The following is a 25,214-nucleotide window of genomic DNA, read 5'->3' on the forward strand; positions in this document are numbered from 1 at the left end:
AAGAAAAACAAGCTTTTTTCCGTCTCTTTCGAACGAGAAACGAGAAAGCTTGGAACAATATGGAAGGGGAGAGAAAAGCACATCTGAAAAAAAGAACGATTCAAGAAATGGGAGGAAACTCGTAGCTGTGAATGAACAGGAAACTTGTTTCTTGCGGATAACAAAAGATGGCAGCGTCAACGTTTACTTTTTTTTTCCTGCTAGCGCCGGAAGCTGGCCGACCCGGAGCAGGTTGTAAGAAGACTGCGAGCCGGGAGGAATGGTGAGGGCATTGTGCCAGGGGAATAATGGATGATCCCCTGGGAAAACTTTCGGGGGAGAAGGGCACAGGGTTAATCAAAAAAGAGAGATGGAGAACGGACAGAGAACAACGAAGGAAGAGAAAGTGGCAGAGAGAGAGAGACAGAGAGGGGGGGGTAGATGTGAACGGAGAGAGAGAGATAGAGAATGGACGAGAAGAAAGAGGGCCAATGAGAAATAGAGAGTGATAGAAGGGAGAGAGAGAAAGAAAATAGAACAGGAAAAGAGAAGGTCCACGGAAAGGAAGAGGAACAAAGAGAAACTGAGTGGCAGAGAGAGAGAGAGAGAGAGAGAGAGAGAGAGAGAGTGAGAAAGAGAGAAAGAGAGAGAGAAGGGGCGACATGGAAGGGTGAAGGAGACAGAGAGAGTAGCACAGATAGAGAAAGAAAGATAACAGGGATGGAAAGAGACTGAGAGAAATAAAGATGAACGAACAGAAAGAGTGACAGATGGAGAAAGAAAATAGACAAGAATGAGAGAGAATGGATAGATAGAGAGAAGGGCGAAGAGATAGAAAGAGGACAAAGAGAAAGTGTGGCACAAATAGAGCTAAAGAAAGGAAGAAAAGACGAAGGGAAAGGAAGAGAATGTTGACAAAGAAGATCGAAGGGAAAGGAAGAATGGCAAAGGGAACAAGAGAGTGGCAGATAGAGACAGAGAGAGACTCCTTTTCAGTGTGGTATCGTTTGTAGAATTAGCTGAATGATAGAGGAAAAGGTCTAAATATGAGCCCCTCTTTTTATGTTGTCATTTTCGGAGGAAAAATTAATATATCAAGCACCTGCCTTTAAAATGCATATCTATGAAATATATACTTAAATGTAATAGCATGCTAAAGTATAGGTCTCCATTTTTTAAAAAAAAAGCAATTTCCAAAAAAATGGCAAAATGATGTATTTCAAAATTGTGGTCTAAATATGGGCTACTAGTAGCAATATCACAAAAAGCAATTAAAATTTTAAAAGACAGTCATTTACCGATAAAACATTATAAAATGCATATTTATGAATAATCTGTTATTTTTGAAAATCACGCGGAATGGGAAAAATCGAAATTAAGAATAACATCTAAATATTTGTTGAAAATGTGATCTCAACATTAGACCTCATCTAATAGCCCATATTTAGACCATCACGCTATTTTTCTTCTTCAATTTATTTTCGCTCTCTGTGGTACATATTCCACAAACAAAATCATGGCATTATGAAAGCCCATGTTTGTTTTATGTACCGCTAGCTAATATCATAACCTATACAATGCAGATGAGAATTCAGAAAACGCTGAGTTAAAACGTACCTGCAAAAAGTTTTCGGAGGTCGCAATTGTATAACAGCGTCCAAGGCCGAAACTAACCACCACTTTCTCTTGCGAATTGGCGCCGCAACCTTTGACCTTGACAGATAACCAGTTATAATAGCCTCTGCCTGGCTGCAGCACCCGGGAGCGCTGATAACTCCAAAACCCATATTTAAACCTTCGCCCATATTTAGAACTTCTTCTCTAACAATAAAACTCCAAATATATTTGAAATACTTTAAAGTTTCCTTGACAATTTCCGAACAGCTTGGTTGTAGATTAAATGAACATAATTTATTTTGAACGTTTTGCCAAGTTAAAACTCTTTCTACACATCAGTTCTTTGGCGGCTATATTCTAGGGATGGCCAGATCCGGATCCTGGCGGATCCGAAATCCGGATCCGGTTGGTTCCGGATCCTAAAGATCCGGATCCTAATTTTTTTCGGATCCGGAATTTTCAGATCCGGATCCGATACTTTTGGATCTGGAATTTTCGGATCCGGATCCGTTTTGCCATCCCACATGCGCTTCTTTGGAAAGTAAGAATGTGCTTATAACATATTGTTACCTGCTAATATATATATATATATATATATATATATATATATATATATATATATATATATATATATATATAGTGTGTGTACCCGCGTGCGCGATTTGTAATTAATTAATACACTTACAAGGGAGGTCTAAGTCTCCCCCTCCGATCTCCATGAAATTTGCCAGGTGTATAGAGCCCCACCCCTCAAATGTCAAGGTGAGGAGAAATTGAAGTGGGGATCTGACCCCGAAACCACGTAAATATGGCATAGGAAGAAACAGGGGGCATAGGGCCTCTCTATACACCTGTCAAATTCCATGGAAATCGGAGGGGGACACAGGGGTCAGATCTTTACTTCAATTTGTCCTCATCTTTTAATTTTAGGGGATTTTGCCCCCTAAAACAAAAAATCACGTTATTTCTTCCTTTGGGCCCCTCTATACACCTACCACGTTTCATGGAAATCGGAAGGGAACACAGGGGTCAGATCCCCACTTCAATTTGTCCTCATCTTGACATTTGAAGGGAGGTTGCCCCCTAGAACAAATTTTTAGCCCAAACAAAAAAAAAAAAACACGTATTTCTTCATTTGGGTCCGTTTATACACACACCTGCCAAGTTTCATGGAAATCGGAGGGGGACACAGGGGTCAGATCCCCACTTCAATTTGTCCTCATCTTGACAATCGAGTGGGTTTTGCCCTGTAAAACAGTTTTTTTAGCTGAAACAAAAAAACACGTATTTCTTCCATTGGGCCCCACTATACACCTGCCAAGTTTCATGGAAATCGGAGGGGGACACATAGGTCAAATGCACACTTAAATTTGTCCTCGTATTGACATTTGAGGGGGGGTTGCCCCCTAAAACAGTTTTTTAGCCGAAACAAAAAAAAACACGTATTTCTTCATTTGGGCCCGTTTATACACACACCTGCCAAGTATCATGGAAATCGGACGGGGACACATAGGTCTTAAGCACACTTAAATTTATTTGTCCTCATATTGACATTTGAGGGGGATGTTTGTCCCCTAAAAGAGTTTTTTAGCCGAAACAAAAAAAAAACACGTATTTCTTCATTTGGGCCCGTTTATACACACACCTACCAAGTATCATGGAAATCTGAGAGGGACACAGGGGTCAGATCCTCACATCAATTTGTCCTCATCTTGACATTTGAGGGGGTTTTGCCCCCTAAAACCGTTTTTTAGCCGAAACAAAAAAAAAACGTATTTCTTCCATTGGGCCCCACTATAGACCAGCCAAGTTTCATGGAAATCGGAGGGACATAGGGGTCAGATCCTCACTTCAATTTGTCCTTCTCATCTTGACATTTGAGGAGGTTTTGCCCCTAAAACAGTTTTTTAGCTGAAGCAAAAAGACAACACGTATTTCTTTCTTTGGGCCCGTTTATACACACACCTGCCAAGTATCATGGAAATCTGAGGGGGACACAGGGGTCAGATCCTCACTTCAATTTGTCCTCATCTTGACATTTGAGGGGGTTTTGCACCCTAAAACAGTTTTTTAGCTGAAACAAAAAAACACGTATTTCGTCCTTTGGGTCCCACTATTCGCCTGCCAAGTTTCATGTAAATCGGAGGGGGACACTTAGATAACCTCCCTTGCTAGTCTTACACTTTGTAATTATATAACACTGCATATATTATAATGGTTTATTTTAATTTGTAAAACTGTAACTGTAGAACAATTGTATAATTTTTGTATTACATTTCCATCTTGTTATGTGTGTTAAAGGTTTCATCCTGGAATTGAATGTCTCACATTTATGTATGTTTTCATTTCCAATACATTCGAATGAATACATATTCGTTTCAATGGCATTTACAAAATCACCTCTGACATTTTATGTTAAACAAGTAAGATTATTTTTGTGCACGAGTGTGTTAGCCGATGCGTAGCAAAGTATTTTAGGAACAACACTTGAAAAAAATTCTTGTAGGACTAACTAATGGAAAATTTCTTTCTAATCGAAGATCATAATACCTTTTAAGGTGTGGTAATATTATAATGGGATTGAGATACGAAACTCTCGGATCCGGATCAAAAAAATCCGGAATTTTCGGACCCGGATCCAGATCCGAAACTCTCGGATCCCGATCCAGATCCGGAACTTTCAGACCCGGATCCGGAATTTTCGGATCCGGATCCAGATCCGTAACTTTTGGATCCGGATCCGTTTGGCCATCCCTACTATATTCTCGATACCCTTACACGGACCCATGAAGACGTTTCGTATATACATATATACAAGGGGTGTCCCAAAAGCAAGTTTACAAGCCCTATTTGTCAATAATCATATTTTATTTGGATGATGAAGCAATGCACATGGTGTGGTACATGCAACACTTTATTTTTCAACATAGTCACCATAACGATTAAGGCATTCGTCTAATTGTGGGACGAGCTTGTCAATGCCACGTTCATAAAATGTGGTGTCCTGCCTGTTCAGCCAGCGTTCCACCGCTGTTTTCACATCTTTGTCACTTTGGAATCTGTGCCCTCCAAGATCTTCTTTCAAGTCCGGGAAGAGATGATAATCACTGGGCGCTAGATCAGGGCTGTATGGTGGATGTTGCACACACTCCCACCGAAAATGTCGCAACAGTTCTTGAGTGGCATTGCAATGTGTGGCCGAGAATAATCGTGCAGGAGTAGCACACCTTTTGACAGGAGAGATTTTGCTATAGTTATCATCTCTTCCCGGCCTTGAAAAAACATCTTGGAGGGCACAGATTCCAAAGTGACGAAGATGCAACGCTGGCTGAACAGGCAGGACACCACATTTTACGAACGTGGCATTGACAAACTCGTCCCACAATTAGACGAATGCCTTAATCGTTATGGTGACTATGTTGAAAAATAAAGTGTTGCATGTACCACACCATGTGCATTGCTTCATCATCCAAATAAAATATGATTATTGACAAATAGGGCTTGTAAACTTACTTTTGGGACGCCCCTCGTATAAGGAGCAGGTGTTCGAACCTGAATTCTATGTTATCCGATCGAAATCGTCCATATGATAACCCAATCTTCATGATTTGAATCCATCATAGTTCGATATCCGAATCGTGAAAGATTTGGTTAAATTCATTCCCTTGTGGTATTGGTTGTTACACAAAAGAAGTATAGATGGCGCTGGAAACAAATAAATAAATATTTTAGTAACATAGTCAGTGTTGTAAATATATTTTTAAAATATTCATGACGTAATTAATCAATAATACTATCCTTTACTTTGTAAGCCCGAAGAATGTATTTTTGAAGTTCTTGAGATGGATATTTACTCTTAAGTAGAACTATCATCTTCACTGTTGTTGATTTTTCTTATCTAGTATGGGCCAAATTCTAGTTTGTTTTCCTAGTTAGAGATCGGTTACTTCATTGAACTCTCCAGCCTAACTATTGCCTATTTTTGTGGGAGTAGGAAAAGGTATATTATCCATTTGCCTTGACTCATCTCACCCAACAGGTCGGTAGGTGCCAGGGCTTGCCCCGAGTTGATACCTTCCTAGAGATGAGGCCCACTCGAAAATGGTATATTATCCTAATTTATACACACCTGAATAATTCGCCTCTAAATTATCCTGACGCAAAAACAGGAATGTCTATTGCGCATAAAGTAAGTATTGTGCTGTCAGGAAGGTACACCCAACGGCAAAAGTTAGAAGTAGGCGACCCATTTTCAACAATGTGATGGACAAGCTTGTTGAAGCTGAGGACATCATCTTCGCACCAACAGAAAAACATTCGTTGAAACGAAACAGTATGCAGAAAAGAAGAGAACGAGAATAGCGATTTGCCTATTATTTTTGCTGTTGACTGTACGTTAGAAAAGAAGAGATATGATTTTTACATTTGAAACTCTCCATGCTGAAGAAATTGAAAGGCATAAACAAACTTTCACTGCGATTTTTTTATTATTATGTTCGATCGTCGAAGTATCGAGTGAAGATTGCAAGCAGGAGAATGTAGATGCTCTAAATGAGGCATCTTGAGACGATGATGGCACTTTCACGCTTCAGAGGACTAAAAGAGAACACTTGTTAAGTGCTATGTAAATCTAACTGTACATGATTTAATAAAAAGTACTAATTCAAGATGACTTTCTCTGTTTTCTCTGTCAGAGGCATTCAGCCATTACTGATTGTGTTTCTCCATCCACTCTTAACCTTTTCCAGCAAATGTTTCTCCACGATCAATTGAACAGAAAGGGAAAAAAACGCGTTTGACCAGGACTAAATTAAAGTTACTACTGACAAGAAAACCTTTAGGAAAAATGTAAGCAGCCTTACAGCGGGACCCATTGTAGTGGAGGGGCGGAAGGGTCCATACATACCACACATGGCTCCATCAGAACAAACTAACAGCAATTTTTTAATGTTATTATCAGGGAACGAATTTACATGTAAATATATATTTATGTATGTAGCAGAAATCAGTTATATTTTGTACTATCTTTTTGCATCCTGGCGTGTAGACTTGAAAAATTCCGTTTTTATCTTCCATATTTGTAGGTATCCTAGGTTCTGGCTCATACATATTTTGGTAAAAATTTACTATTCCACAAACACATGTAACTTCTTCGTTTCGTCACTTTTAACATTCGTACTTACTTACCTATCTGCTTCGCGGAACATTCTTGAAGGTATATTCAAGTTTTTTTGATGAAAGTAATTTCAATTTTTCACATTACGAGTACTTCTTTATTTGCGTTGTTTCGTTTGCGTAAGAAACAGTATGGCGCGTACACCTTCGTATAGCATCGCGCGTCGTGCTTGTTTTTTGTCGATGCAGTGTTTCCAACCTTCGTAACCCAAAAAATACTCGCCAAGTAGAATTTTTTTTAAAGTTTTTAAATTTTAACTATGCTTGCCTAACCTAACCTATCCTAACCTTGCCGGAAATGGTTCGTGGGGCTATGCGTGAATGGTTTTTGGGGCTACCGTTTTTCAAGGACCCAATTACAAAATCCAGCGGATCTTCCACACCCGGTATGAATTTCACCACGCATCCACGACACGTCATCCTTTCGGAAAACAATGGCGTGGTTGGAAACACTGCAATCGACAAAACACAAGCACGACGGGCGATAATCTATGGAGGTGTACGCGCCAAAGGCTGTTGTGCGTCGGAGAATTACTTTTCAACAAAAATAATGAATTTTCGCTATGATACATTCCCACGTGACAGAAAACACCTTCCGGATGTTACACAATGCTACAGGAACTTATTACCGTAAGTAGTTTCTTGTGTAAAAATGAAGAAATCTGTTTGTGGAATAGTAAATTAGTACCCATATTTTAGTTATTTTTACATATTATTTCCATATTTCAGTACATTTCTCAACATATACTCCATATTCGCGCAATTGCTACATATCCCCGTGAGACCGAAAGAGTTGGACGAATTTCTTGCGAATAACAGACAAATTTGAAATACACTCCCATTACTACTTGCGATATTGATCGCATTTTTAGCCAATATTAATCCATCTTAAGACACAACAGAAGGAAATTCACGTTCGAACACTTACAACAACATTTTTATTAATAATTTGTTTGGAAGCAGAAAATGAAAACACATTTTGTGTTGTTTTACAATTAATGTCAATGTAGCGTACTGTATTTTATGTAGCTAGTATAGTGTCTTATATTATTGAAAAGGTAAATTTTTACAATTTTAAGTCCATATTTAACTCCATATTTTGGTGAAAATAGCAGATTACTCGTACATATAAATCCGTTGTCTGGTTATTATATTAATTTAATCTTTAGCTTAGCGAGATCAATCAATCAATCTCAGATTCCAGAAGCGTATATTCTTGGCTAGCTAGGCTATTTGCGAAGCCTGAAGTCTAGAGAATAAAATACAGGGAAAAAATCGATCAGGAATTGTAAATAAGATTATTCATATCAGTGAGATGATGATGCCGATTCTAGAGTTGGCAACCTGATTTCCTATGAGTTGGCAACCTGATTTCTTATGAGTTGGCAACCGGATTTCTTATGAGTTGGCAACCTGATTTCCTATGAGTTGGCAACCTGATTTCCTATGAGTTGGCAACCTGATTTCCTATGAGTTCTCAACCTGATTTCTTATGAGTTGGCAACCTGATTTCTTATGTGTTGGCAACCTGATTTCTTATGTGTTGGCAACCTGATTTCTTAGGAGCTCGTAAATGTATTTCTATTCATAGCCTAGGACCACGTGACATAGTGAGATAGCTCAGATATTGGACTCGGTATACGCCACTGTCAGATTCTGCTTCCTTACCTCTGATGCGCCGGGGCGTAATTTCATTATGGTGTCATTTTGTCATAAAATCGCTTGGACGTGTGCAATAAATTTACAATAACTGCATAGGTTTAGATAGGAACATTCACTATTTACCTCTCATAGACACAAGAGTGTTGCTTATGACGTTATCATTTAGAAAAATCACCTCCCCGTAATTTAGTACAATTACTACCATTAATGTTAATTGTTGTCGCGCGCGGTCGGCTACGGGAGCCCCCAGGTCCGAGTCTTCTGGGCAGAGGCGTCTCGGGAACACATGCGGTGCATGCTGCGAATGCGTCAATTGAGGGAAAAAGGACAGCTTACTCTTGAGACGACATTAATGAGCATTTCTACATTCTAATTTCGTCATATAGGAGAAGTATGTATTATATTATATTTATTATCTTGGATCTGAAGTGACGCATGCGTCAATTGTGGGAAAAGAATTATTACTTTCTTTCACTTCAGATCCAAGAAATGTAATATACGCTTAGTTGAGCGCTCTCGTGTAAAATAAATACTTCTCCTATATGAAGAAATTAGAATGTAGAAATGGTCATGAATGTCGTCGCAGAGCAAGCTGTCCTTTTCCCCACAATCGACGCATGCGCAGCATGTACCGCATGCGTTCACGAGACGCCTCTGCTCCTGGGGGAAGCGTAACAACTTTTCCTGCGATTTCGGCCTATGCATGGGAAATATTCGTAGATACGTAAGTCTATTAAACTATTGATAATATCTAGACAACAGGGAAAGCAAACTACGTGAATATTCACGTGAGTACTCTGTAAGGAAGTCTAAACTGATATAATTTTTCATATTTTTGGAATATCGCAGCGGTTTTTCGAAAACACCTGCTCTGGCGTCGGCCACAGGTCCGGCCGTGCAAAAACGTCAAAACAATGTGCTTCCTCATTTATTATTATTATTGTATATTTTTTGTTATATATTGGCAACACCGCCTGCCAAAAGTCCATTGCGCACCATGCCTCCAGAGGACGTCCGCCCCTGTCTACCTGAGCTTACCTTCCCTCCGCCCGAGGCAGTAAACCCTTGCAACGCACCCCCGCTGGAGAACAGGTGCGCGTGGCTACCGATTCCCAGGTCCGCGCAGAGCATCACGGGAGGGGAACGCTGGACGAACCAACCGGCGAACGGGCTCAGTCGGCGCTGGCGCTGCAAGAGAAAAGAACGTGTTTTGTCTGTCGTGCAAGAGAGCGAATGACGAGCGTGATAATAAACACGCTTTTCCTGTAACCAACCCCTCAGTTGCGATTAACCCCAGTGCGAAATAGGAAGGGGGAGAAGAGCCGTAAGTGCAACAAGGTGTACAGTCGCTGTGGATTAGTGTTTTGTTCCGAAAAGGAAGTGTGTTTTAGCCTGTGTCGTGTTTTCGATCACCCTGCGAAAAAACTGACGGAAGGATGTTTGTGAACGGACCCTACCTGGATGTCTATTGTGTCTGTCAGGTAAAGGAACCTTTTTATTTTTACCTTCCTAAATCTGTAACTAAAAGTAATGGTAATATTTATTTAATTTATTCCTGTTAAAAAATAATTGGGTACATTGGCAACTAGACTATACAAACGGAGGTGTCCAAATTCACGTAAAAAAGGGGGGGCGAGAACGGGCAGGCCCCAGAGACGTCGTTAAGGGGGGATGGGGTCCTTCTGAAATTTCCACTCCTCCTTCAAATTGGTTGCGACTTACAGGAAAAGTTACTTTAATACTAAAAAAAATTGATTCAAATTATTTATTTGGAAAACTTTGGATATAGACCACAATCGGTTTCAACTTTTGATTCATTGATTTGGTTTACATGGCTTATCTTTTCTGCCACTTCTGGCTAATCGCGACGATGAGGACGATGGATGAAATTAATGATGGAACACACGCAAAGAACACCCATGCCGGGATTCAAACCCAATTACTTTTCGTTTTTTTACGTAGTGTATTTTTAAGGATATAGACCGGGTTGAATATAAACGTAATAAAGTATTAAAAAATAATGAATATGCATTTTTGTTAATTCGCTGTTCGTTAATTGATTTGCTTTATTTTACTTTGCTTTTTGTGCCACTTTTGGCTAATTTGCGAAGATGGGAATGAGTGATGACATGATACATGATGATGCTTGTATTGATTAAAATTTGTTCAAAATATTGACTAATACGTATATTAGTGTGTGACTACTTCCAAATGTATGCATCAATTTATTCGACTTTTGCTTTTAAACGTGTTAAAACAAACTTACATTATGTCATTAGAAAATACCGATTTTTTTTGGTGAATAAATTAACAGAAACTTGGAATTTTGGATAATTTCCACGATATTTAGATTCCGCGAAAGTGTCGCACTGCATATTTGCAGGAAGACTAAAATGCTGAAAAAGGATCGGCAAATAGAATCCAACCTATACTTTCCGTTACCGATACCACCGGCTAAAAGTTTTCCCGAGACAAGAATGGTAATTGGGAAAGTTTTCGGTTGCCACTTTGGTTTTCCCGATTTCTTGACTGGTTTTATTTCAATATTTTCACTTTCTCAAAAATTCTGAAGGGGCTCTAATCCCATCACCTCCCCCCTGCGTACATGACCTAACCGCTCTGCTGTGCTAGATGTAATGCAAGAGAAAAAATTAACCACTCTCCCAAAACCAGTTCCACACTTGGGTGGTCTACTGCACGGGTGTCAAACAGATATTCAGATAAGGGATGGACAAATTTGGATCCGGATATTAGGATTATCCGTTGCTTCCGAACGGATATAGGATAATTTGAAATTCGGATTTTCTGTCATCCCTAATTCGGATTTATTTAGATATTAATTTCACCTTGTTTGAGTTTGTAAGTCCACTAAAATGCAGAGAAAGGCTAATCGGAACTGGACTTACAGTTTAAAGTGTGATCCGAACTCGGGATTATAAGGCGACGACGTTACCACACACCATCGGGGAGGCCGACCACTAACAGCAAGTTTAAACGTATTTAAAACGTATTAAATTTTATGTTCGATTGCATGCAATAATAATTTAAAATTATAAATAGTACAATATGTTTATGGGAAATGTGGAAACATGATATTAATACTAAAGACCTTTATGGTACTCTGGTATTAGTAGAAGGTGCCCCGATATCATGAACGTCCGCAGGATTTTTTCCAGGGGGGCAAACAAGGCACGTTTTCCCCAATAATAGTGTTGTTCCCTCAAAAATCATTGCTTAAATTTGAATTTAACATATTCATGCAATAATTAACACATATATATTATTGTGGCTGAAATGAAATTATATGTGAAAAATATAATTTTTTTTGTTGACTTTCATTTTCCAGGTGGGGGCACGACCCCCCATGCCTCCCCTTACGTCCATGCCCGATACCAGAGGTCTTAGGTTCGATTCTTCCAACGCTTCGAATCATATTAATCATCTGCATGACTTACATTTGATTTTTATCACGAAAGTTGCACATTATAATTTGAACCATGCCCCTCTCCGCCTTCTTGAAGCACAGTCTCCTATTTTTATACTCATAAAATGGATTAAATGTAACAGAACCTTTTTTTACGACTGTCGGAGCCGAATGCTGCAATAATGAAAACAATTCTACTTTGAAAACAAATAAACAGTGACGTAAGCATCCTAGGTACGCGAGACTAAGGAATGTAACGGTGACAAATAGCTGCGACAGGGAGTATGTTGCAACTGGCGTATAGTTTTTGCCAGGACAAAAATAATTGCAACTACAGTCCGTACCAGCTAACTGTAGACCAGGCGAACGAGAACAAGTCTCTGCGCATGCGAGATGGCTCCACCAATGAACAGTGAGAGAAAAGGGATTGCGTAATGGGCGACTGGAGTTACCCGATTTCCCTGCTTCGCTCTGCAGCGTTGCAAACTTTTGAAAAGGATAATACTGAACGCACATGGCAAACGGGCCGTATTTTTCTCTCCAGGTCTTTACGCTTGGTTTAAGAATTTCTTAGGGAAATATTAGGGATAAAACTGCAAGAGCAAATTTTGACAAGCCATGCGTTTAGCGTACGGACTAAGGTCTGGACCGTACGGTTGGCAACGCTGCGCTTTCACCACTCGTTTTCCCTCCTCCTCCTCCTCTGCCGCTATGAGCGGTCCTGCTCCACAGTTAGCTGGGACAGGGTGTACATATAAATTTGTGGATATCCACGAACGGGAATTCTGTATATTGTACATTAGAGTTTCGCATGCAGAGCTTTTCGCTTGAGCGGCAAAACGTTCGCACGGGCGACGCTAGATGGCGTACGGAATCGAGAGCTTCTTCGCTCGAGCGAATAACCCTCGAACAGGCAAATCGAGCGGTATATACTCGAGGCCCAGAAGCACACGTATAACCGTAATTTGTCTGTGGTGGTGGTCCCTCAAATATGGATCGTGAAGTAAAAGACGCCGTACAAATTGAGACTTAAGTAAACATAGTCATCATCTCCATGTTAAAATGTAGTTTATTCTATCTTACCAATACATGAAAATGAAACAGATGATTGTGGGCTGAAACTACCAAAGCGGATATTTTACATATATGGCTCATTCGTCATTCCACAGTCACGTATGTGACAAACATACCCCAACATAAGGACAGAAATAGTTGTTATCTGGGGCACAAAGTAGGTATTCAGACGAGACCTATTTTATTGCATAAATTAGAATGTAATTGACAGTAAATAATATCAGAGAATAGATTACGTTGAATGTTTGACTGTTTCTTTGCTTTTTTATAATGATCATGTATTGACAAAACATGTAAGTTATTTGAAGTTATGTCTTCTTAAAATTTCTGTGAATTATTATACAGAACAATGTGTATTTTGATTTTTTTTTTACTTTTTTTACTAAAGGACTAGCAAATAAATAATTTAATGTAGTAAAATTGTGCCAGTCATGTATATGACAGATGATCAGGTTTGTGACATTCTGTGAGTATACATGGATTTGGTTTACCTGGCAAACTCTTGATATTAATTTATTAATATTTGGAGATTTACACTTGAACCATGTAGTTTGGAGAGGAAAAAATCTGAACGGTCATGTTTGTGACACCTGAAAACCTCCACAGCAATATCTGATACCCAGAACACCCATAATGAACCCACATTTTTGTAATGGCGTAGTATCATAGAGTAGATATCCAAAGTGGAAAATACTTCAAGTGCAGAATAGATGGAATAGGGTATCAGGAAACGGATCATATTTCACTACAAGATGTCAACATTTGGACTTCTGGAGCTAAAAATAAAGTCGACTTACAGAAAGTTCACATATTTATAATGAGCAGAGCTTGGATTTTCATGACTTAGCATATTTATTTTGGTAACGGTGATATGTTCCCTACATATGTAGAAATTCATATTATGAAGAAACCAATTACATTAGGGTGCTTCTTAAGGACATATTTAGCCATTTCTGCATGATAGAGCATATTTTGATGGATTTTCGGTCATATTCAGCATATTTTCGCTGTTTCAAGAAATATATAGTAATTTTCGAAGTGGATTCTTTCTTACTCCCCATGTTCACTCGAGGGTTTTGTTTTGACTTTTCAAAATCTTTTTAATTTCCATTTGAAAATTTACAGAAAGTATTCATTTGAAAATTTACAGAAAGTATTAATTGTGGATTGCAACTCGGGGCACATAAAGTGAACTAAAAATAGTGAAAATATCTCAGCATTAGATATTGATGTTTGAAACAGTCCAGTTATAAGGGCATATTTTTCAAATTATAGTCCATATTTTGTACAATTTTAGGTCACAAGAGCATATTTTATTTTGGAAAATTTGGTCATAAAATTCGTAGCCCTAATAATGATGATAAACTGTTTGCCACCACAATTATTTGGCACCTTGGTTTCAAATTGTGAGGAATGAGCCATATGTGTCAACTATTATTGTCACATTGAAATAATATTCCATGTATACGCTCGAGGGTGAGAGACTCGAAGAAGTACGAGCGAGCGAAAGTGGTCCCATTCAGTATTCTATTGTAAATATTTGTATTTCCAGGAATACAAATATGTGGACAGCCATTATCAGGAATTGTGTATACTGAACTCTAGCTGAAAGGACTGTTCAGGAGGCGCCCAGCGAAATGTTCCTGTCCGAAAGAACAGCCTTTTCCACTGGAAGAAACCGCGGAGGGCTCGTGCAAAACGTCCCAGACGAAGCGGAACTTTTGCGTGTCGACTTTCCACGTGCTTTCTGGAGCCTGGCTTTACATCCAGATGGAAACCCGATACCTCTTTCTCCTCGGCCGGAGGAGGCAACGAACTGGCTCATATCGGGATCAACGCCACTTCAGATCCCTCATACCGAAGGGGAGTATTTACAACATTGAGGGCCCCTCCTGGTGGGACCACATTTCACGCATCCATCTCGAAGTGTAGAACACGAATGCCCATGGACGTAGCAATGTTTATTTATTTTTATTTCGTCTTGTTTTGCATGGCGAAGTTAAGGCTGTGGAGCCTTTTCCCCCACTTGACCATGTTTACACGATTTTTGAACACGGAATTTAGTAGACTACATTGAAATATTGACAAGGATAAAAACAATATACAAAACAACAACAACAAAAAAAAGTACAAAGAAAAAAATACATATAAGAATAGGAGTCTAACCAATAGACATAGACACGGGAACACAATAGTAAAGAAACCACAGACACACACACACGGATAGGAAAAGAAACGTGAGAGACGCTCTATGGAGATACATTTATTTATTTATTTATTCAATAGAACACAACAGGATAAATTCCAGTTACAGTGTTCAGACAGTACAAGACTATCAATACAATGTGAATAACTCCTTAATGATTCTTATTGATAGTTGACACATATATATACACACATGTATATAGAGCATTCCGTGACATTCGCTACGAGACTTGGCGGCAAGCGGCCCGGCATCAGACCTTGTCTTTTCCGGTGAACGGGTCCGCGACAGTCGCTTATATTAAACTTCGTAAAAAGTTTAGAGTAACAGGGTCAGTTCTGAATAAAAGTGGAAAGAAAAATGGGGAAATAAAGTATACACAAACAATCCGCACACCATCCGTGAGTTAAAAGAGAGTATTGTACGAAAAATCGGGAGAATTACAGTAGACGAACTTGCACGTGTAAATGCCAATTTCCTTCGGAGATGCCAGGAATGTGTTCCAGCAGAGGGACATCATTTTCAACACCTTCTGTAGTCAAGGTTAGTACACAATATGAAAACTGTAATTTTAATAGCCGACTCTAGCGACTGTAGCTGACCCGTTCATCGGGAAAGACAAGCGCTGATGCCGGGCAGCTTGCCGCCGAGTCTCGTAGCGAATGTCAGGGAATGCTCTACATAATACATGATAATCATATCAATACAAATTTGGATATTGGTTATACATGGATTAAGTCACCTACATATTTTATTGCTCTTTTGAATTCCGCGAAGGTCATTCTAAATACATCAATATTTGGATCAGTTGCACATAGTTTGTTGTAGAGTTCGCACGTACTCCGAATAGGCGATTGTTTCATTACATTGTTTTTTAGGGTTTTGCAGCGAAACAAGCCAGGCTTTGGTCGCGTTTTGACGCTGGGAACTCTGAATTGTATTTGTTCGAGTATTTGTGGCAATTGGATTTTGTTGTTGACATAAAGGAAGAAGGAAAAACATGTAATGTATAATATGTTATTTGGCTTTTAAATTATATATTGTTTAATATAAACGAATAATATTCGTTACATAATATATTAAGCTTCCCCGCGTAGTAGTAACGTCGTTGGCTTGAAATTAACGACTCGAGTTCGATACTCGGTGGAAGCACACGGTGGTTCGGAACCTATTTTAAAGTATAGGTCCTGTCCCGATTAGCCTTTCTGTGCATAAACTAGTACGTAGTTATGGACTCTCGTGTAATGAGGAAAAATTGCCTCGCTATCCTTTTCTTCTGTCTTTATTTTCTTCTATCTCCTTTCTAGTTTTCTCTCTCTTTTTTTAAGTTTTAGTATCTTAGTTCTTCCTGCTTACTCCCTCTGTTCTTGCATTTTTCTATGTTCTCTCTCCAGTTTCTTGTCTCATTTCCTTTTTTCACTCTCTTCACCTTTTATTTATTTCGTTTCCTTTCTCTCTTTGTCACTTTTGATGTTTCTTCTTTTCTCTTTCTCTGTCTTACGCCACCCCTCTTTATTCTGTTTCTTTCTGCCCTTTTTATATATGTTCCCTTCTCTCTTTCTCTTCCCCTCTTTATGAATGTGTGTGTTTACTTTATATTTCTTTCTTCCTCTATCGGTTCTTTTCTGCAGCTTTTCTCTGTCTCTAAAAACGTCAATATATCACAATTCTTCGATTCGGAGCACATCGCCTTTCGAGAAAGCTCTTGGACTTCTTAGTAACGCTCATCCTCAATTTGCAACGGACGACATTTTTAGCAGGATTCTTAATTGTGTTAGAGAAAGTCTTTCCTCCTCTCAGGGAGCAGAACCGTAGACTTCCTGCGGGGAAAGGGAAGGAGGTTTCAACACAATGCTCATTCCTCAACAGTCACTTTCTTATTGCTGAAGTGTCTGCTGACGAGTAAATTCATGCATTCTGGCAGCAAGTCTCGGTTTCGACTCGAATGGTCTCGTCTCGTTCTCGTCGAGATTTATAATTATGGTCTCGCTACGTCTAAGTTCGCTGCGAAATGATTCATGGCGAAGGGAATAACTGGGAAACGAAAGATTGTGAAAATAATAACTGCGAAATGATTATGAGTGAAAGGAATAACTGCGAACTATTACGAGAAAGAATAACTGTGATATGAATAAGGACAGAAGGAATAACTGCAAAATGATTAAGGACAAAAGGAATAACTGCAAAATGATTAAGGACAGAAGGAATAACTGCAAATGATTAAGGACACAAGGAATAACTGCAAATTATTAAGGACAAAAGGAATAACTGCAAAATTATTAAGGGCTAAAGGAATAACTGCAAAATGGTTAATTGGAAAGGAACAACAAGCTTCATCATGTTGAGGTAGGATTTACTTATCCGACACGACGACCCACACCGTGCAAGTGGTTTGTCGTGAATATAAACTTCGTTTTCACCGTGATCCACTAACAGGGTGGTACAGGAATAATTACTTTCTCCCACCTCGCGAACAGTTACATTCCGATATGCATCCAGCCGGCATGTGGGGGACTTCGTGGCAATTTAAACTCACATTATCGTGCATCGTACACTTACAGGGAACACTTTCGAATCGTGGAACGAAGCAGGGGTGCATTTTTGCATAAACACTCACTCGGGATTGGAATATTGTTTTCTGCCTCAACAAGGAAGCTTGATACGGAAACGGTGTTTGGGTATTCTGAGCGCTTCGAGGGTCGTTCAAATGATAATGTAGGGATTCCAGTGTTGATTTCTCGTGACTGTTTAACCAGGAAGGAAGACAAGCTGATAATCCTTCTCACCCTACGGGCTTTGTAATATCCTGTGTGTGTGTGTACGCGTGCCTTTCAAGGCGCTGTAGTGCATTTGCTTCTGTGGTGAAAGGACACAGGTTCCTGTTGTAACAGCTGTTGGTGAGTAAAAGTTAATCAGGAACTGTTCCCCGTCTGACCAAAGAACCTACTTGAGATTCTATTTTTGTCTTTTTCCGTTCAAAGGCAGGAAGGTCACATGAACCCTTGAACCAATCGTCTTGGTCCTGTCGCCATGGGGAGGGGAAATTCTTGTAGTATTCAGCGTTGCCAAACTTATGAATGGCAGGAAAACAGGTGGCAGAGGCGCCGCCGGGTAACAAACGAATGAGTCTCGAAGGGTGCATGTTTACCACTGAGCAAAAATCAGGTATGTGGCAACGCCGCTTTTTGCAGTTCGAAATTTCTACATATGGGACAAAGTCTGGGTTTGTCCAACTTGGGTCTTTGGCCGTACAGCCTGTAGCGTGACCTGTTAGAGGGTGGAAACGTTACGTTTCTAGTGTATATTTTTTATACAATAAATTTTGCCTTGGGCAGCATTTAATGTTTTATTAACATGGAAACAAGGCTTAACAGTGTTATGATTGATTGAGTTGGTTTATTTTACTTCGCTCTTCTGCCACGTTGACTAATCGCGAAGATGCGTATGGGTGATGAAATTGATGAGGGGACAATCACAAAGGAACGAGCAGGCCGGGATTCGAATCCGGGATCGCAGCGCTTTGTGCTAGCCACTCAGCCACTTTTAATCATTGAAGTAAGTATTTTTGGTTCGTCAGCACTTGCACCCATCACATTATACGGGGGAACAGCCCCGTTTCGTAACTAAAATGAACACTTGTCTCTGAGGACTAAAGTATCCTTACCTACTTAACACCTGAGGCTGTAAAGGAGCACTCAGCATGGGCGTCCGGAAGGGGGGGCCGTGACCTCCCTGGAAAAAGAAAGTCAACCAAAAATTATATATTTCATACATGTAATTTCATTTCAGCCACAATAATATGTGTTAATTATTGCATGAGTATGATACATTCAAATTTAAGCAATGTTTTTTTGAGGGAACAACACTGTTATTGGTGAAAATATACCTTGTTTGCCCCCCCTGGAAAAAATCCTGCGGACGTTCATGGTACTCAGCACATACAAGGACAAACACAGGATACACAGCCCTACGGAAGGTTACGTCGAGACGCCAGAGCCTGTTGCCTGCAACATTGCATTTACAAGTGTTTACTGCGTCCAAGTGAGGTTGGCACTGATCATATGTAAACGGCTTACTGATTGATGTGTACATCCATATATCTACTTCTAGATGCTCTCAAACGTCAGGACAATATCTACGACTCCGTTACGGAGTGGTTATAACAACGTGCTACATGCCAGAAGTCCCGAGTTCGAATCTCCGCCTCGACGTTGGCTTCTGCCAAAAGTGTCAGAAAAGCGAAGAAAAATAAAGTAAATGGATCAAATCAACCAATAGCTACAGCTCGATCTGGCGTCGAAATATTGCCCTCTCTCAGCTTAGGTTTTTCGCAAATTTCCTCGGTTTCCATGAACTGCTACAAGAAAAATTATGCTTAACACGTGTATTTCCTGAATTCCCTGCTAGATATCTGTTATAGTTTCGCATCCCGTAAGCCTGGCTATATTCTATTAAAGACAGATGGACGATCTGGGTTCGATATCCGATGGAGGCACAAAGGTATTCTGATCCCACTTTAAACTGTAGGTCCAGTTCCGATTAGCTTGTCTGTGCATAAAGTGGACCGAAAATCAACCTTTCCTCCTAACCTTGACTGCCTCGCCGTAATTCCCTTTGCCCTTAATCGTTTCACATTTATTCCTTTCGCCACTCGGCGTGTAAGGGGTGGCCTTTTCGAAAGACAGCCCTGGACAGCTTTCTTGTTGACTCGCCGTGTGAACTCACAGCCAGTACAAGTCTCTGTTGGGATCGTGTTGTGTGGAGTTCATGTATGTTTATTTTGTCTTTGCACCAATTTCAACTTGCTACCAAGGCTGAGCCGATACTCATACCGATGCAGGCTTTTTCTTTTCCGGTATTTTGGTCTTGATGGTATATACACACACACACACACTACTTTATAGACTCTAATTATCCTAGAAATTGTGCAAAATTGGAACTTTCTTTTTATTTTGCCCAAGTTTTGTGATAACATAATATGTACCTAGGTAATTGAATGTTCTGATATAATTCTTGAATCTTTTAAAGCAAAAAAGTTGGTAAATTTATAATTAGAGCGGAACACTAACACACTAATATTAATAGGATTGTAGCTTTCCTGGCGACGTGATTCGAACAGGTGTTCTTGGGTTACCAGCCAGGTTAAGTTGGCTTCCTATGTTTCGAGGGCATACATTGCTCTCATCTTCAGTACACACACAGTGTATCAACGGAATTACAACCCTCCCTTCTCACCTCTACATGAAGGAGGCAGAGACACAGTTTATCTGAACCCGGGACCCACATGCAGATACCGTGCAAGAGAGAGAGAGGTCTGTAGGATAATCTTGCTTTCTCATTTCAAATATCTTAATGCCATTTCAGGAATTCAGTGGTGAAGTCATGAAAACAGCATCACCAGAAAAGAAGCAGTAGTGAAGGAATGGACTCTCTCTCTCTCTCTGTCTTTTGTTCTTTCCTTCTGCTGCCAAACTTATGAACACCGGGATTCGAACCCGGAACCCTCTCTTCATATCTTCCTCTACTCCCCTTACTCCTTTCCTTCTCTGTATCGACCTTTCTCTGACTCTCTCGATCTCTGTCTCAGCTATCACGGCTACCTTCCCACGTCCTTCCCTTTCACCGATCGCCCCTTATAAAATGAAAGGGAGTGTAGATTGGTTACAAGACTGGGGAAAATGAGAATTTAGAATAGAGAAAGAAAGTGGAAAACCAGCTAGGGTGAAAGCAAAGTTATTTAAAGCATAATTAGCCTCCCAAGTGATTGTGACCCCGTACGAAGGTACGAAGGGAGGAAATAAGAGTTTACATCTGTTCGGACACTAATATTAATCAATATTTTGAATTATAACACCATTAAGCCTTGTTTCCATGATATGAAAAACTCAATATGCTGACCAAGGCAGTAATTTATTTTATTATAAAACATAAACTAAACGTAACGTTTCAACCTTCTAGCAACGTCTTCTTCAGACTCTGCACCAAGTACAAATGTAACAAGGTACAAAAAAGGATGATATATATACACAAACATTACTCCCCTCCATTTGTACTTGGTGCAGAGTCTGAAGAAGACCTTGCTACAAGGTTGAAACGTTACGTTTAGTTTATGTTTTATAATAAAATAAATTACTGCCTTGGTCAGAATATTGAGTTTTTTTTAATATTTTGAACTACCTTTAATTATTGCAATTTTCAAGCAGCGGTATTGGCGGGAATTGGTATCGTTTGAAGGTGGTATCGGCTCAACCCTACTTGTCACTTTATCCTCATCTTCGCGATTAATCAAAAGTGGCAGAAAACCCAAGTAAAATAAAACAAACCAACAAATCCTTTCGCAATTATTTCTTTCACCCTTAATCGTTTCAAGTTTATTAATTTCGCCCTTATAATATCGCTTTTTGCCCTTAAGGTGCAGGTGGATACAAAATAGATTCCAAACTGATGTAATCTTTAACGTAATAGCTTTTCGAAAGAAGAAGACTCCTGGAAAGAGTCCTTGGTGACGGAGACAACAGGTTCTCTTCGCTGCTCCTCCTCGAGCACCCGATTGCCAGCCGGCGGTCACCGGCGTGCGGTTCGGCATAGTTTCAGGGAACTTTCTGCCGAAACCTCTGCCGGTAGATTCCACGGATCACGCAAGAAAGTTGTCTGGAGCCAAGTAGGACGTGGAGGCTGGCGTGAAGGAACGCAGGCAGCGGCTGGAGCTGGAGAGATCCTCCAGAGGAAAGGAAACACCGGCGCGGAAAGGGGGGGGGGGGGGACGTGACTCCAATAGCTGGCGTCGAGCTCAAATTACATCCGCGCATGTTATCCGTCCTTTCGATCGTGTTTCCCGCGAGTCAGATCTTTGCAATGACCCTTTGTATCGCCTGGAATTAATTGCGACAAGGGGATTATGTTCATACGCTGCTTGATTTGAAAGACTGCTTACTCTACAGAAAAGAGTAATACGATATATGTTCAAAATACTAATTAGAAACTCATGTCGAGAATTATTTAGAGAGAATAAAATTATGACCATATATTCCCTATATATTTATAAAGTAATTGAATATGTACTAAAACATCGTAAATTAGATAAAATTTCGACCGTCCATCACCACAACACACGTCAAAAAGAGAACTTTCACATGCAAGCACACAGACTTGTTCTGTCAGACAAATCACCTCATGTTGCAGGAATAAAATACCATAACAAACTTCCCACACACATCAAACAAATTACAGAAACTTACAATAAACTGAAAGCAATTAAACAGTATTTAACAGATATACCTCTATATAATCTCAGTGAATTTAAATGGTTAAACTGGATTAGTAAATTGAAGCATTTAAATTCTTTTGATATTGTATGTCTCTTATATTTGGATTTCCTCCTTTACAAGTTTAGTATGTGACACTTATAACTGTTTAACCCATATGATTTATTTGTACTTTTGTGTTTGCATTTCTTCTTTTCATTGTAATCCTACAACATTTGTAATAAGTAGTATTGCATGACGTTTTCCACACCCTTGGATATGGGTCTACGGAAATAAAGAATTTATTATTATTATTATTTATTGATAACCTTTGACTCCGAAAATACCCCTGATGGAGATTGTTCCATGTACAGTCACCCGCAATAAAAACAGGACATACATCCTAAAGTACTCGCTTCCCTGCAAGGCGTTGTGTGTGTTGCCTAACTCTAGGGCGGTGGTAGAAGTTGCCATTCAACATTTGCTAGTAAGGCTCGGCCGGGCCTTTGGCCAGGAGAACTCGCTATGGTATTCCAAAATCTGAAAAAATACATCAGCTTAGAATTCCTTCTAGAGCATCGTTTCTCAACCTATGGGCCGCTGTTGGGTCGCGGAGTCAGGCTCAAAAAGTTATTTACAGTGTCTCAAAAGCCTATTACATTTAAATTACTATCGTTGTAACAATTTAAATTCAAGCAGTGTTGTACGTAGTCTAAACTCTACATTTCTGTAATTCGCGCTGTACCATTGTTTTGCCGGCATCTCTGATGTTTAACTGAAGGGAATCGTTTCGGTTCCAGCAATGAGTTCTTAGGCTCTGTCCGAAAGGTACAAAGTACAGACTTGAAGTATGGTCTTGGCGGAAGTGACGTCACCTAGTACAGTTCGAAAGCGCCAAGAACAGAAGTACGCAAGTGCACAGCTCGCAGTGCAGATGGTTGGTGACTACATCACGTGGTTTCCGCACTCGTTGTTCATTTGTTTAAAATCACGGAGGTAGAAAGCCAGCGACACAGGTAGATATACGTTATGGGCCAGCAAGTTGTTGGTTATAGTTCTTTTAATGTGTGGAAATGTATGTGTACGAGTATTTGAAAATGATATGTGATTTTAATGGTGAAAAACAAGTGTTTAAATGGCGAGGAAAACAACGAGTACTCAATTTTATCTACTAATCGTATTTGGCGCTGCAGTCGATGTGCAATTCGAAAGACTTTCACTTCCAGTCCACGACTTGAAGACCGCACTCCAAGATCATACTCGGAGGATGCTCGCTTCAAGTACGGTCTTGCACCTTTCGGACACGGCCTTAATTATCTGTGTGTCACATGCAGTCGACTTAAGATGGCGCTTGATATTTCCGACCGCCTGTGTTTGTGAATATGCGGTTGCCGAGAGGTGTCAACTGTGATCATTTCACATTGCTATTGAGACAGCTTTGATTATAAAGCTAACTGCCTATGAACAAATGCATTACGGCGGTTTACATACAGTACAATCTCGTTAATCCGGACTAAGTTGACCGGTTTAACGCAAGTCCGGATTAACTGAAATAACCTAAAAGAACAGTAGAAAGTGCATTAAAACTCAGTTTATAGCAACAAAACACGTTTATTATGGTGTATTTAAAGGGCATAGGCCTATATACGCTACACAGTACAGTACAAAGTCTGCGGGAAACAGAATTTCATCAGTGGTTGACTGCCTTTTCTTTAGGAAGATCTCTTGTTGACATCTAGCCACATTTAAAACCTTGCATTCTGTTTTTTTTCGGATTAAGCGAAGTTCGGTCCGGATTAACGAGGTTTTACTGTATTTACTTTTCTAGAATGAACTATGTGTAATTTGTTTAAGCAAGGGTAAAAGAGGGCTTCTTCAAGTACTCTGTTTTTAGCAAAAATATGATTATAAACTGGGTGCACACCCCTACAAATAATTCTCACGGCGCCCATGCTTAAGGGTCCCACGATGTGTAATGTATTTCAATGGGGGGGCCGGACTGAAAAGGGATGAGAGCCCCTGTTCTAGAGCAGTGACGTGAATTTTCGTGATTTTTGCTGTCGCTGTTATCGAGATATTCTTAATAGTTTAATAGACTTACGTAATCACCAAACTATTGAGAATATCTGGACAACAGAGAGGTGGAGTAGTTGGTCAGAGCACTGGATTTGTATTAAAAATTAGTCTATCGTAGGTTCGATTCTCACCGCAAGCGAAAAAGGAATTAGTTCTCCTGAAGACTAGAGAAGAGACGTTGTGTGGAAACGTAGTGGTAGATTACGTATAGTTTAAAGCACCAGACAATGGATAAGGTTCAATTAACATCGCATGCTATCATACCTAGATAAAAACAAAGCCAGAAAGAGAGGGAATGATAAGAGTGAGGGGGAAAATAGATAAATAGGTAAGAGTGGAAAGCGAAGAGTAAACTAGTACGGAGTTAGGATATGAGAAGAGAAATGGAACAGGGAAAATTAGTGGGTGAAAGAAAAAGTGACAATTTATATTCTGGGGTTTCTAAAACAATGATATACCGTGCGTCCATTTCGATCTGCAGCCGAGAGATCGGGAGAAACGTGGCGGGCGGCGCTGACGGAGATGCCGACATTTGAGGCCTGTAATGCCCGCTTATTTTTGTGGACATCTTGCAAAACGAGCACTAACCTGTGTTATAACACGCAAAAGTTCTTCTGTAATTCTTCCAAGTTCCACCCTTATATACACAAATAAATACGCTTTAGAAATTATATTAAGAGCCACAGATAATACTCTGTAAAACATTTTAATCATAGTTTTGACCAGTAACGTCCTGCTTAAGTTTATATCCTTGAAAGAG

General features: G+C 39.8%; 1 protein-coding gene across 3 annotated transcripts in view; it reads left to right on the plus strand.

Annotated features, from left to right (window-relative positions):
• LOC145994016 (uncharacterized) overlaps positions 1-25,214 on the plus strand; it is a 359,286-nt gene that overhangs the window by 160,813 nt on the left and 173,259 nt on the right. Inside the window, exon 1 of one of the 3 annotated variants that reach the window (XM_083130090.1) lies at positions 9,621-9,914. The exons of the other annotated variants lie outside the window; for them this stretch is intronic. The gene's annotated coding sequence lies outside the window, so the exon portion shown is untranslated. Of the gene's footprint in view, positions 1-9,620; positions 9,915-25,214 lie in introns of those variants that run through there. 3 annotated transcript variants of the gene reach the window in all.

Source organism: Lepisma saccharinum, chromosome 10 (assembly GCF_977018435.1).
Source record: "Lepisma saccharinum chromosome 10, izLepSacc3.1, whole genome shotgun sequence".
In the NCBI taxonomy this organism is placed as follows: domain Eukaryota; kingdom Metazoa; phylum Arthropoda; class Insecta; order Zygentoma; family Lepismatidae; genus Lepisma; species Lepisma saccharinum.